The sequence below is a fragment of the Triticum aestivum genome, chromosome 6B (genome assembly GCF_018294505.1).
Source record: "Triticum aestivum cultivar Chinese Spring chromosome 6B, IWGSC CS RefSeq v2.1, whole genome shotgun sequence".
Lineage (NCBI taxonomy): Eukaryota > Viridiplantae > Streptophyta > Magnoliopsida > Poales > Poaceae > Triticum > Triticum aestivum.
The window spans coordinates 426,262,758-426,277,484 of record NC_057810.1 but is presented as its reverse complement, the minus strand read 5'-3'; positions in this window follow the sequence as shown (position 1 = coordinate 426,277,484).

Here is a 14,727-nt window from a genome sequence, read left to right as displayed (position 1 = left end):
GACGCAGAAGCAAGCCCTCACGAGAGAGCGGCAGACGAAGAGGTCGAGGATGATAATTACATACCTCCCTCCAGAGACGAGGCAAGCCTCGACGATGACGAATTCGTCGTGACCGAGCATCCCGTCGAACAAGAGCATTTCAAACGCAGGCTTATCGCCACGGCTAATAGCCTAAAGAAAAAGCAGCAGCAGCTTCAAGCTGATCAAGATCTGCTGGCCGACAGATGGACCGAGGTCCTCGCGGCCGAAGAGTACGAACTCGAACGCCCCTCCAAGAGCTACCCAAAACGCAAGTTGCTCCCCCGATTGGAGGAGGAAGCATACATACCTTCATCACCAGCGCATAATACGGCCGACCGACTGCCTCGTGGTCACGACAGAGAGGCATCCAGGCCCTCCACTATGACCATACCCCAGCATCGCTCCAAAAGCACGAAGCCAAGAGGGAACACGGCGGACTTGCGAGATATATTGGAGGACAAAGCAAGGCAATCCAGATCCATCTATGGATCATGTGGGCGCCCCACGACTCACGACGAATACCGTTGTGCCCGCTACAACAACTCCGGTCGGGCCGAACACAGCCGACAACGCTCACTTGAGCTACGTCGTGATATTGCTCAATATAGAGGCGCCGCACACCCGCTATGCTTCATTGACGAAGTAATGGATCATCAAATCCCGGAAGGGTTTAAACCCGTAAACATTGAATCCTATGATGGCACAACAGACCCCGCGGTTTGGATCGAAGATTATCTCCTTCACATCCATATGGCCCACAACGATGATCTCCACGCCATCAAGTATCTCCCACTCAAGCTTAAAGGACCAGCTCGGCATTGGCTTAACAGCTTGACCGCAGAGTCAATTGGGTGTTGGGAAGACCTGGAAGCCGCATTCCTCGACAACTTCCAGGGCACATATGTGCGACCACCAGACGCCGATGACCTAAGCCACATAATTCAGCAGCCAGACGAATCGGCCAGACAGTTCTGGGCATGGTTCTTAACAAAGAAAAATCAAATCATCGACTGTCCGGATGCAGAGGCCCTCGCAGCCTTCAAACATAACATCCGCGATGAGTGGCTAGCCCGGCACCTAGGACAGGAAAAGCCAAAATCCATGGCAGCCCTCACATCCTTAATGACCCGCTTCTGTGCGGGAGAGGACAGCTGGCTAGCTCGCAGCAACAACCTCCGTAAAAATTCTGGCAGTCCGGATACCAAGGACCACAATGGCAGGTCGCGTCGAAGCAAAAATAAACGCCGAGTTAACGGCGACGACAAGGAGGATACGACAGTCAACGCCGGATTCCGAGGCTCTAAACCTGGTCAACGGAAGAAGCCATTTAAAAGAACCACTCCGGGTCCGTCCAATTTGGACCGAATACTCGACCGCTCATGCCAGATACATGGCACCTCCGAAAAGCATGCTAACCACACTAACAGAGATTGTTGGGTATTCAAGCAGGCAGGCAAGTTAATTGCCGAAAATAATGACAAGGGGCTGCATAGCGACGACGAGGAAGAGACCCGGCCGCCGAACAGTAGAGGACAGAAGGGTTTTCCCCCACAAGTGCGGACGGTAAACATGATATACACAACCCATATACCCAAGAGGGAGCGGAAGCGTGCACTAAGGGACGTATATGCGATGGAGCCAGTCGCCCCGAAGTTCAATCCATGGTCCTCTTGTCCGATCACTTTCGATCGAAGAGACCGTCCGACCAGCATCCGCCATGGCAGATTCGCCACATTGGTTTTAGACCCAATCGTCGATGGATTTCACCTGACGAGAGTCCTGATGGACGGCGGCAGTAGCCTGAACCTGCTTTATCAGGATACAGTGCGCAAGATGGGCATAGACCCCTCAAGGATTAAACCTACAAAGACGACCTTTAAAGGCATCATACCAGGTGTTGAAGCTAATTGTACAGGCTCAGTCATGCTGGAAGTGGTCTTCGGATCCCCGGATAATTTTCGGAGCGAGGAGTTAATCTTCGACATAGTCCCGTTCCGCAGCGGCTATCACGCCCTGCTCGGACGAACCGCATTTGCAAAGTTCAACGCGGTGCCGCATTACGCATACCTCAAGCTCAAGATGTCAGGCCCTCGTGGAGTCATTACGGTCAACGGAAATACGGAACGCTCCCTCCGAACGGAGGAACATACAGCGGCTCTCGTGGCAGAAGTACAGAGCAGCCTTCTAAGGCAATTTTCGAGTCCGGCCGTTAAACGGCCAGACACGGCCAAACGTACCCGGAGCAACATCAACCAAGACCACCTGGCACGTTCCAAGCACGCGTAGCAATGCGGCCCCAACCCCAGCCCTCGCATGATTGCAAGACAAACCCTCCGCGTACATCATTACGCTCTGGAGATACCATGGGTCTAGGGGGAGGGGCACGACCACAACAGACCCAGAGTGCGGCTCGACCACACCAGGGGCTCACAAGTGTGTCTCCCTTTTTTTTCTTTTTTCTATTTTCCTTCTTTGTATACACAGGACTCCATTCATCAGAGGCCCTGTCCGGCGGCGAACCCGCCGAACTCACGATGCAACAGCCAGGGAGGGAAAAAGGCTGCGACAAGCACTCAGGTGGTCTCCATTACGAGCATTTAATTCGATTATATACACCAGTCCGCAGCCCACCCCTGGAGGGGGACATGTTTATTTAGTCCAATCCCTTGCTTACCGCACTATTTGTATCCTTCCACACTCATAGCAGAATTCCTTGAATAAATAATGCAGCACTTTTTGCCTGTAATCGCATTACTTTACATATATGTTCACTAATGACATCATGCACCCGTATATTTTGGTACGGCCGAATACACCAGGGGCTTATGTTCCCCGCATTATGGTGTGATAAGTCCGAACACTTTCACAAGTGCGACACCCTGAACTTATAGCATTATATGAATCGGCTCCGAATCATGTCTTGGGTCAATAGTTGGGTTTGCCCGGCTCCCACGTTTTGGTGCCTTATGTTCCGTTCTGTCGGCTAAGGTGGCACTGGGAGAACCACTGCGATTGCGCCCCGGTTGAGCTGGGCGAGCGCCTCAGTGGAGAAAGCTAAAACTGACTGGCATGATAAGACGAGAGACTGGTCACTGTTCGAGAGGTCTTTTCGGGTCCCTAAAGACTTATGCCGCTTCGAGCGAAGTACCGGATAATGTCCGACGAAGGCGTGGATAGCGCCCCGAATTCGGTCTTCCGAATACTAGGGGCTTCGCTGAAATTTAAAATTATAGAATTCTATGGCTAAGTGAGAGTGTTCAAGCATTATAAGTCCGGTTGCCTTGTTCGTTGTGTTGAGCGCCTCCCTAGATGGACCCAAAAATGGGAACAAGAGTGCTCAAGTTTATCCCGAACACCCCAGCACTAGTGGCACGGGGGCTGAAGCCAACGACTTGCCATCTCTCAGATTTTATAAACGGCCGCACAGAAGGTAATATTTTAAATTAAACAAGCGTTGCTTAGCGCATATGAACAAAGTTTTCAGCGCACAGGATAATACATAGCGAGTTTACTCAATAATTACATCTCTGGGGCACTCATCCGCAATATTGCGGGCACCCTTCAGGACAGTCTTATAGTACATTTCGGGCATACGATACTCCTTGCCCGCTGGCGGCGGATCAGTGAGAAGCCTCTCCGCATCCAGCCTGCCCCAGTGCACCTTTGCGCGGGCAAGGGCCCGACGAGCACCTTCAATGCAGGCGGAGCGCTTGATGACCTCCACCCAGGGGCACGCATCCACCAGCCGCTGCACGAGGCCGAAGTAGCTCCCAGGCATGGCCTCTCCAGGCCATAGCCGGACTATGAGGCCCTTCATGGCCTCCTTAGCTACCTTGTGGAGTTCGACCAGCTGCTTCAGCTGGTCGCTAGGGGGCACCGGATGGCCGGCCTCAACATACTGAGACCAGAAGACCTTCGTCGTTGAGCTCCCCTCCTCACCACGGTAGAATGCGGCGGCATCGGATACACTGCGAGGCAAATCTGCAAACGCCCCTGGAGAGCTCCGAATTTGGGTAAGTGTCAGGTAGTTTACATTAACATGCTTGCTTTGCATGAAAAATGCCTTACCCGCCGCTATTTTCTTCACATATTCCACCTCCTGAAGGGCCTTACGGGCCTCGGCCTTGGCGGGCTTGGCACTTTCGAGAGCCGAGGCGAGCTCAGACTCTCGAGTCTTTGAGTTGCGCTCCAAACTCTCATGCTTCTCCATGAGAGCCTGGAGCTCTTGCCGCACCTCCGCCACCTGCGCCTCCTGCTTCTCTCGCTCTGCCCGTTCCGCGGCCGCATTGCGTTCGGCCGCGGACACAGCCTCCTTCAGGGTTGCCACCTCGTTCGTGGCCCCTGCAGTACCCATGTTATCCTTGTTACTCTTTTATTGCAACCTAAATCCTTTTCTGTAAGGTAACTATTCAAAGTGGTGTTACTCACCTTCTTTGTCCTCGAGCTGCTTCTTGGCACGGCCGAGCTCTTGCTCGGACCGCTCGAGATCCTGCTTTAATGCACCGACCTCCGCAGTTAGTGCGGCAGAGGTCAGCAGCGCAGCCTGCAAACCCATATTGACATACTTTTCAGCAACCCTGCGTATATCGTTTTAGATCCTCAGTCCGGCTTTTCTTTCCGAACACCGAACTGAGCATCAGGGGCTACTGTCTATGCGGTATTACATTACATAATTTTAACTTCTTACCTCAAAGCCTATTAGAAGGCTACTGCAGGCTTCGGTCAGCCCGCTCTTGGCGAGCTGAACCTTCTGAATCACCGCACTCATAATAGTGCGGTGTTCTTCCTCGATGGAAGCTCCTTTGAGCGCTTCCAGTAAGTTGTCCGGCGCCTCCAGTTGGACGGAGGCCGCCGGCGTCACGGTCTTGCCCTTCCTGCGAAGGGGCCGCCTACCGGAATCCGAACCCACTGCGGCTTCCGGTGTGGAGTCCGGCGCAAAGTCCGGGAGGCTGCCTTGCGGTGCCTCCGGAGCCTCCTCTTGATGGGTCCCTTCCTGGGATCCCACCTCGGCGTCCTTAGTGGCGCGAGGGGTGGAGGCCGTCGGGATGGAATCCACATCCGATGGAGCCAACGACCCACTCGATGAAGCGGGGAGATCATCATCGGCCGGACTGCAGGCAGTATGCGGCATTAGAAGGACGCTATGTGACATAAAAAGAAATTATAAATCATTCAGGAATCCGGATACTTACGATCTCGCCGGAGGCTTGGCCCTTGAAGGCCATTCTTCGCTGCCAACGTTGGTGTTGGCAGAGCTGTCCCGGGGAATAGTTCTTCCCCTCCTGGACCCTTCGGCCTCCCCTGTTGGGGAAGCCTTCCTCTTCCTCTCTCCCTCCTCTGGGAGAGAGTCTTCTTCCTCCTCCTCATCTTCGGGGGAGGAGTCCGCCTCAGAGCCGTCGGAGACCTGAAAACGGGAACTCTTTCGAGTACATGTGGCCACCTTCTTGGCCTTCTTCTCCGGCACCACATGCGGTGCCAGAACCAGCAGCCCCGCTAGACGGGCGTCCACTGGGTTTTCTGGCATAGGAGCCGGACAGATAATCTGCTCCGCCTTCTTCAGCCAGTCCTGTCAAAGGAAAAGGGGAAATTAAAACCCGCATAGAGTCAAACTATGAAAAGCAAGTGTCCCGTAAAGGGGTAGAATCACTTACCTCGTCAGCTGGACGCTGCGAGTGAAATCCGCGATCTTCCGTCGCGGATGCGGGGGCTTCGGCGCCCTTAAATAGCACCCTCCAGGCGCCTTCGTACGTCGTGTCGAAGAGCCCACTCAACGCCTGGTGCTGTTCCGAATTGAACTCCCACAGATTGAATGCCCGTTCTTGGCATGGGAGAATCCGGCGGACGAGCATGACCTGGACCACATTAACCAGCCTGAGCTTCTTGTTCACCAGCTTCTGGATACAGGCTTGGAGTCCCGTCAGCTCCTTCGAATTACCCCGCAGCAAGCCCTTCTCTTTCCAAGAGGTGAGCTGCGTGGGGATACCAGATCTGAACTCGGGGGCCGCCGCCCACGTAGGGTCGCGCGGCTTGGTGATATAGAACCACCCCGACTGCCACCCCTTGACGGATTCCACGAAGGCCCCTTCGAACCAAAGGATGTTGGGCATCTTGCCCAATATGGCGCCTCCGCACTCCGCTTGAGTGCCCTTCACTACCTTCGGCTTGACATTGAAGGTCTTGAGCCACAAGCCGAAGTGGGGCTGGATGTAGAGGAAGGCCTCGCACATGACAATAAACGCCGAGATGTTGAGGATGAAGTTTGGCGCCAGATCATGGAAATTCAGGCCGTAGTAGAACATGAGCCCCCGGACAAAGGGGTGAAGTGGAAAGCCCAGTCCGCGGAGGAAGTGGGGAAGGAAAACGACCCTCTCATGGGGCTTGGGGGTGGGGATGAGCTGCCCCTCGTCGGGCAGCCGGTGCGCGATGTCGCCGGAGAGGTATCCGGCGCTGCGCAGTTTGGCGATGTGCTCCTCCTTAATGGTGGAGGCCAACCATTTAACTCCCGCTACGGACATGGTCGGAGAAGGTTGAGACGAGATGCGCGAACTTGGGCGCTGGAGCTCGAGTGCGCGGAGATGGATAAGCAAAGGAGGAAGAAGGCGTAGGTGAAAAGGTGAATCCTTATCCCTTATATATAGGCGGATGAAGACTATGCGTCCCCACTAGCCTGATAAAACTCGCTTATCTCCCAAGCGCCACCATCAATGGCGCGGTTGGGTTACCCACGTCCGTATTGATGAGAATCCCGGAATAAGGGGAACACGATCTCTGCTTCGACAAGACGTGTCGAGGAAACCGCTTCGCTAAACGCGCTGAGGTGGTATAAAAAACGATTCGAGTAAAGGCTTGGTAGTGGCGTGATGTCATGCCCGGAGTACGTCAGCAGATTGAACTTGTGTACATTTTATTCTCTCTACGGTGGAATGTGGAATTTATTTTGCAGAGCCGGACGCTATCCAGGTGTTCACAATCTTCTATGGATTATTCGGAGGAGGAACCCGCCTTGCAATGCCGAACATTATGCGCGCCGGACTCATCGTCATTGAAGCCAGGTTCAGGGGCTACTGAGGGAGTCCTGGACTAGGGGGTGTCCGGACAGCCGGACTATCATCGTCCGCCGGACTCCAAGACTATGAAGATACAAGATTGAAGACTTCGCCCCGTGTCCGGATGGGACTTTCCTTGGCATGGAAGGCAAGCTTGGCGATATGGATATGTAGATCTGCTACCATTGTAACCGACTCTGTGTAACCCTAGCCCTCCCCGGTGTCTATATAAACCGGAGGGCTTTAGTCCGTAGGACACAACATACATTACAACAATCATACCATAGGCTAGCTTCTAGGGTTTTAGCCTCCTTGATCTCGTGGTAGATCCACTCTTGTAATACACATCATCAATATTAATCAAGCAGGACGTAGGGTTTTACCTCCATCAAGAGGGCCCGAACCTGGGTAAAACATCGTGTCCCTTGTCTCCTGTTACCATCCGCCTAGACGCACAATTCGGGACCCCCTACCCGAGATCCGCCGGTTTTGACACCGACACTCCTCAATATCTTTCTTCATTCTGGTCCACCAGAAAGTGTCCTTCAGATCCAAATACATCTTGGTATTGCCTGGGTGAATTGAATACAGTGAATCATGAGCTTCTTGCAGAATCAACTTCCTGATCTCCGGGTCATTAGGCACGTAAACACGGTCTTCAAACCATAAGGTATCGTGCTCATCCTCACGAAAACCTTTAGCTTTTCCTTTACTCGTCTTCTCCTTTATATCGGCAATTTCCTTGTCGGTCTTTTGGGCTTCTCTGATCTTATCCATTAAAGTTGACTGAATCTCCAATGCTGCTACATAGCCTCTCGGAACTATCTCTAAACATAGTTCGCAAAGATCCTCGGCTAACTCCCTTGGCAACCCTGCGACCATGAGTGTATTGACATGGCTCTTACGGCTCAACGCGTCGGCTACTACGTTAGCCTTTTCGGGTTGATACTGCAACCTCATATCATAATGTTTGATGAATTCCAACCATCTCCTTTGCCTGAGATTCAACTCCTTCTGCATGAAAATGTGCTTCAAACTCTTGTGATCTGTGTACACCTCACAATGATTTCCGATAAGGAAATGTCTCCAAGTCTTCAATGCATGCACTACGGCTGCTAACTCCAAATCATGCGTGGCATAATTCAACTCATGAGGTTTAAGCTGGCGTGAAGCATACGAAAAAACTCTTCCCTCCTGCATAAGTACTGCTCCAAGTCCTCGATGTGAAGCGTTGCAATACACCTTGTAATCCTTGCTCTGATCTGGCAGAATCAACACTGGCGAGGTAACCAAATGTTCCTTCACTTCCTGGAAAATGGCCACACATTCCTCAGTCCAATTGAACTTGGTATCCTTCTTCAACAACTCCGTCATGGGCTTCGCAATCTTTGAGAAATTCTCAATGAATCTCCGGTAGTATCATGCGAGTCCAAGAAAACTTCTGATCTCTCCAACTGTCGTTGGTGCTACCCAATTTGTCACGGTCACAACCTTGGTGGGGTCTACTGCTATTCCTTCTCCAGATATAACATGTCCGAGGAATCCAACTTCCTTCAACCAAAATTCACATTTGCTGAACTTGGCGTATAACTGGTGTTCTCTGAGCTTCTCCAATACCAAACGCAAATGCTCCTTGTGCTCTTCTTCGTTCTTTGAGTCGACCAAAATATCATAAATGAACACCACGACGAACTTATCCAGAAACTCCATAAACACTTTGTTCATCATGTTCATGAAATAGGCAGGTGCGTTAGTCAGACCAAATGACATAACGGTATACTCGTACAGCCCATACCTGGTGGTAAAAGCCGTCTTAGGTATATCCTGCTCTCGAATCTTCAACTGATGGTATCTTGATCGCAAATCGATCTTGGAAAATACCTTTGCTCCTTGTAATCGGTCAAACAGATCATTGATCATCGGAAGTGGGTACTTGTTCTTGATTGTTACTGCGTTCGATCCTCGATAGTCAACAACCATCCTTAATGATCTGTCCTTCTTCTCCACTAGAAGTACTGGTGATCCCCAAGGCAAAGAACTTGGGCGAATATAACCTTTATCCAGTAACTCCTTAATCTAATTCTTAATCTCCTCCAAATCTTTTGCCGGCATCCTGTATGGTCTCTTGGATATTGGTCCTCTGCCTGGCAAAAGCTCAATCAAAAACTTGATGACTCTATCCGGTGTCATGCCTAGAAACTCTTCTGGAAATACATCAGGAAAATCCTTCGCTACTGGTACTTCCTCTTGCACAAGTCCTGATAAGGAATTTACGTGCATCCTCTTTGGCTCATGTCTTGATACATACCTTATCCTTCTCCCTTCTGGGGTAGTAAGCAAACTTACTGGCGCAATCGATGTTTCCTCCATACATCGATAGCCAATCCATACCTAGAATCACATCCAAACCTTGAGATTCCAAAATGATTAAATCCGAAGGGAAAACATGCTTGCCTATACTCAACGGCACTTGAAAACATCCTCGATTGGCCATATACTCTGCTCCTAGCAAGGTTACTAGCATGGGTGTTCCTAGAACCTTGGTGGGTAGTTTATACTTATCCACAAATCCCCTTGATATGTATGAATGCGATGCACCAGTATCAAAAAGAACGAGTGCAGTAAATGACTTAACCAAAAACTTACCTATTACTGCATCTGGTTGGGCTTCAACCTCCTCCACATTAACGTGGTTCACCTGTCCCCGGTTGAAAGGGTTTGGCTTCTTTCCAGATCTTCCATTGCCGTTTCTGTTCTGGCCTTCAGGACATTCATTGGCGTAATGTCCGGTCTTCTGGCACTTAAAGCAAGTGACTTGACTCAGATCTCTCTTGGCTGGTGTCAAGGGGTTGGTACGGTTCTGGCCATTGCTTCCTCCATTCCTGTTACCATTCTTGGAACCATTATGGTTGTGTGAGCTACCACCTCCATGGGTATGCTGGAACTGTCCTCCCGACTTTGGGGTAAAACGTGGCTTCTGCTGAGCTCCCGAATTGTACTTCCCCTGTCCATACTTCCTATTGTGGTTCTCAATCTGTTGCTGCTTTCCTTCAATCATGAGTGCTCTATCTACCAACTCCTGGTAGTTATTGAAACTTGCTACCATCAACTGCATGCTTAGCTCATCATTCAGTCCTTCCAGAAACTTCTCTTGCTTAGCTGCATCTGTAGCAACGTCATCTGGGGCATAACGTGCTAGCTTACTAAAGTCATCCACATACTGGCCAACAGTACGTCCTCCCTGGAGTAAGTTGCGAAACTAACGCTTCTTCATGGCCATAGCTCCTGTTGAAACATGAGCAGTACGGAAAGCCTGCTGAAACTGATCCCATGTGACAGTGTCTACTCGATAGGTGGCTGTGAAATTCTCCCACCATGATGCTGCGGGTCCCTCAAGCTGATGTGCGGTGAATCGCACCTTCTCCGCATCTGCGCATCCTGCAGTGGTCAACTCCCTGGCTGTCTTGCGAAGCCAATCATCTGCAACAATCGGCTCGGTGCTACTGGAGAACACCGGCGGATTCAGCCTAAGAAATCGGGTTAAGTGATCAACAGGTGGTGGTGGTGGTGGGTTGTTGTTGTTGTTCCCCTGATTCTGATTCTGGACTAGTATGTGCATCAATGCATTCTGCTGCTAGATCAACTGGGTGAGCTCCGGTGGGAAAGCAAATCCATTGTCACGTCTCGGAGGCATCTGAGAGTTTAGAAAAGATGAGAATACAGAATAGAATGAGGTCTAGAGGGAAAAACACTACCCATATGCACATGAGACAAATTGCAATCAAAACACTTCATTCAAACAAGCAAGGGCATACAACGGTCTATCTATCGTTACAAAAGTGCTCGAACTATAATAGATACATGGAGGGAAATACTACTACTGTTATGGTGGTCTACTAGAAAAACTGCTCCAATGAAGACTCCATGATATCTGCTCCTGCTTCATCAACATAGTCATCATCACTATTGTCCGGGTCCGAATCGGTGTCGTCGATGATGATGTAGTTCTCTGGACAAGTGCAATCTTCGTCTTCTCCAGTTGCAGGAAATCCCATAAATACTCTTAGCTTCTTCTTTAGATCATCATTCTTCTCCACGGGTGTTGCTATTTCCTCTTCATATCCATCCCGTGTAGACTTGAGTTCTTCCTCCAGTTACATGATCTTGGTCACAACCTTCTTCAGATCCATCATGCCTACGCACATCTGGTTTTCCTGGCGTCAAATGTGCTGGTTTAACTCCTGGATGAAAGTTGTGATTGATCTGTCCTTCCTGGTGCTGACCATCTCCCATTGCTCATCTCAGCACCCACAAATCTGGTAGATAGTATCCTTAAGCTCCTTGTGGTAAACTTCTCCAATTCGTCCCATGGTGATGTGGGCTGCCATGCTCTTTCCTAGATTCCAGGTTGGTGCATCAAAGGAAAACTCTATGGGCACAGTGACGGGCATGAACGTCCTTCCTGGAACTTGAACTTGAATCATCCAGCACTCCTCTTCAGGTAAAGTGTAACACCCACGATGCGGCTATATCTCCCACGTGTCGAAGCACGACTTAGAGGCATAACCGCATTGTGGTTTTGTTGCAAGAAGGGTCATCTTCACACAATACTATGTAAAGAACAAGACTGGGATTAAGAGTTGGCTTACAATCGCCACTTCACACAAAAAACATATAATTCATACATCATTCATAGCACACACATAGTCTGACTACGGACGAAGCCAAAAGAAAAGAAGACAACCCAACTGCTAGATCCCCGATCGTCCCAACTGGGCTCCACTACTGATCATTAAGAAACAAAACATAGCAACAACTAAGATCTTCGTTGAGCTCCCATCTGAGCTTGGTTGCATCATCTGCACTGGTATCATCGGCACCTGCAACTGTTGTGATAGTATCTGGCGACTCACGAGGACTCAGCAATCTTAAAACCCGCGAGATCAAGACTATTTAAGATTAATGGGTAAGGAAGGGGTAAAGTGGTGAGGTTGCAGCAGCGACTAAGCAAGATATGGTGGCTAACATACGCAATTAAGAGCGAGAAGAGAAACAAAGGAACGGTCGAGAAGCTAGAAGTGATCAAGAAGTGATCCTGAAACTACTTACGCACAATCATAACACAAAGACCGTGTTCACTTCCCGGACTCCGCCGAGAAGAGACCATCACGGCTACACACGCGGTTGATGCATTTTAATTAAGTCAAGTGTCAAGTTCTCTACAACCGGATATTAACAAATTCCCATCTGCCACATAACCACGGGCACGGCTCTCGAAAGTTTAAACCCTGCAGGGGTGTCCCAACTTAGCCCATCACAAGCTCTCACGATCAACGAAGGATATTCCTTCTCCCAGGAAGACCCGATCAGTCTCGGAATCCCGGTTTACAAGACATTTCGTCAATGGTAAAACAAGACCAGCAAAGCCGCCCGAATGTGCCGACAAATCCTGATAGGAGCTGCACATATCTCGTTCTCAGGGCACACCGGATTGTCCAAACTTCCGGTAGGCCAGCCCAGAGTTGCCCCTGGTGGCCACCGGCGGCTGACAGGTTGGACCAACACTCACGACGAGCACTGGCCCGGGGGTTAAAATAAAGATGACCCTTGAGTCTGCAGAACCCAGAGGAAAAAGGCTTAGGTGGCAAATGTTAAAACCAAGGTTGGGCCTTGCTGGAGGAGTTTTATTCAAAGCAAACTGTCAAGGGGGTCTCATAAATCACCCAACCGCGTAAGGAACGCAAGATCAAGGAACATAACACCGGTATGACGGAAACGGCAAGAGTGGAACAAAACACCAGGCACAAGGCCGAGCCTTCCACCCTTTACCAAGTATATAGATGCATTAATTAAATAAGAGATATTGTGATATCCCAACATAATCTTGCCCGTCATGGAGCAATCTTCAACTTCACCTGCAACTAACAATGCTATAAGAGGGGTTGAGCAAAGCGGTAACATAGCCAAGCAACGGTTTGCTAGGAAGGGTGAAAAGGTTAGAGGCTGACATGGCAATATGGGAGGCATGGTAAACAAGTGATAGGTAGCGCAACATAGAAATAGAACGAAGCAACTAGCAAGCAAAGATAGAAGTGATATCGAGGGTAATGGTCATCTTGCCTGATATCTCGCAAGGAAGAAGAACGAGTCCATGAAGAAGACAAACGGACATAGTCGAACGAATCCTCACAACTCCGGAATGAAACCGAAGCTAACGAGAGAAGCAAACCGGAAAGAAGCAAACAATATAGTAAACAACCAAGAATAATCATGGCATGATGCACAATCAAGTATGATGCATGTCCGGTTTAATGAGGCATGGCATGGCAAAGTGCAACAAACAACACTACAAACTAAGTGGAGCTCAATATGCAACGGGTTGCATATTGACGAAACACCACATCAATTATTTAGTTCTCTCTTGTTTAGGAACACAACAATATTAAATGTTAATTAACATGGCAAGAGGTGAAGCATAATAAAACTACCTAGCTAGGCAAGTTTAATGAGGGCGGAAACAACAAACAACAATTCCGGAAAATCCCCATATGTTATTTAGCAATTTAGTGCAAACAACAATTTTAAACATTTCAAATGTTGTTATCATGATGCGGATGACATATGCAAGTTTTATGCAATATTTATGAAAATGTTGACATGAGCATGTTATGAAGCATTTGGTCACCATGGCGGAACGAAAAGGGTGCCACGACGGCGAAACGAAAATGGTGCCACGGCAACATTCTGGTCCCGGTAACTCGAGTGAGATACCCATGCAAACGAGAAGTGTGCGGATGTGTGGAACACGCAAGAGATGGGGAGTGATCCCGGATACCGTGTGTCCCACATGACAGTGGCATGGTAAACGAGGAACGTGCAAAGACAAATCGATCACGGTGCAAAACTCGAGCATCTCATACAACACACAAGCATTCGTTCACGGGCGTAGTCTCGTCATTATACCTTTGAACCGTGCATTTTCGGAGCGGTTCGGGTTCGGTACGATGTAGAGGAAGTAGTCGTTCACGGGTCGTCATGGGAAGTAGTTGTTCACGTGGCGACGGTAGTGGAAGTAGTCGTTCTCGTGACGGTAGTGGAAGTAGTTGTACACGTTCATTTCGAAGAGGCGCTTGACGAATCCAACATCTTCGGGGCGACGGTAGTGGAAGTAGTGGTACACGTTTCGTAGATGTTCGGGTCCGGCGAGGAACTTGACGTCCTGGTACTTGGCATCCACTCGGCTTTGACGGTGATGAAACAAAACGCGATGGTTGTGGTACTTGGCGAGTGGAGGAGGCTGGTTCCGAGCGGGACTGGCCTGTCCTAGCGGGCTGCTTGCCGGCGAGGTTCAGGTGAGGTCGCCGGCCGGTGGAGGTGCAGCAGAGGATGTCGTGGGGCCGGTCTCCTCCTGCTGGTTTTTGGCGACGAGAGGCGTGGGAACGAGGAAGGAGGTCGCACAAGGTGTAGCAGAGAGAGGCAGTGAGGGCCTTGGCGGCGGGGACGTCCTGAAGCTGCTGCTGGTGGCGCTCGTGGTGGCCGGAGATGGGCACTAGCGAGGCGAGGGAGAGGCCAGGCGCGGAAGACGGCGTGGAGGCGCAGCACTGGTCGCGGTCGATGGAGAGGGGCTTGGCGCGGCGGGGACGAGCTCGCTCCGGTGAGG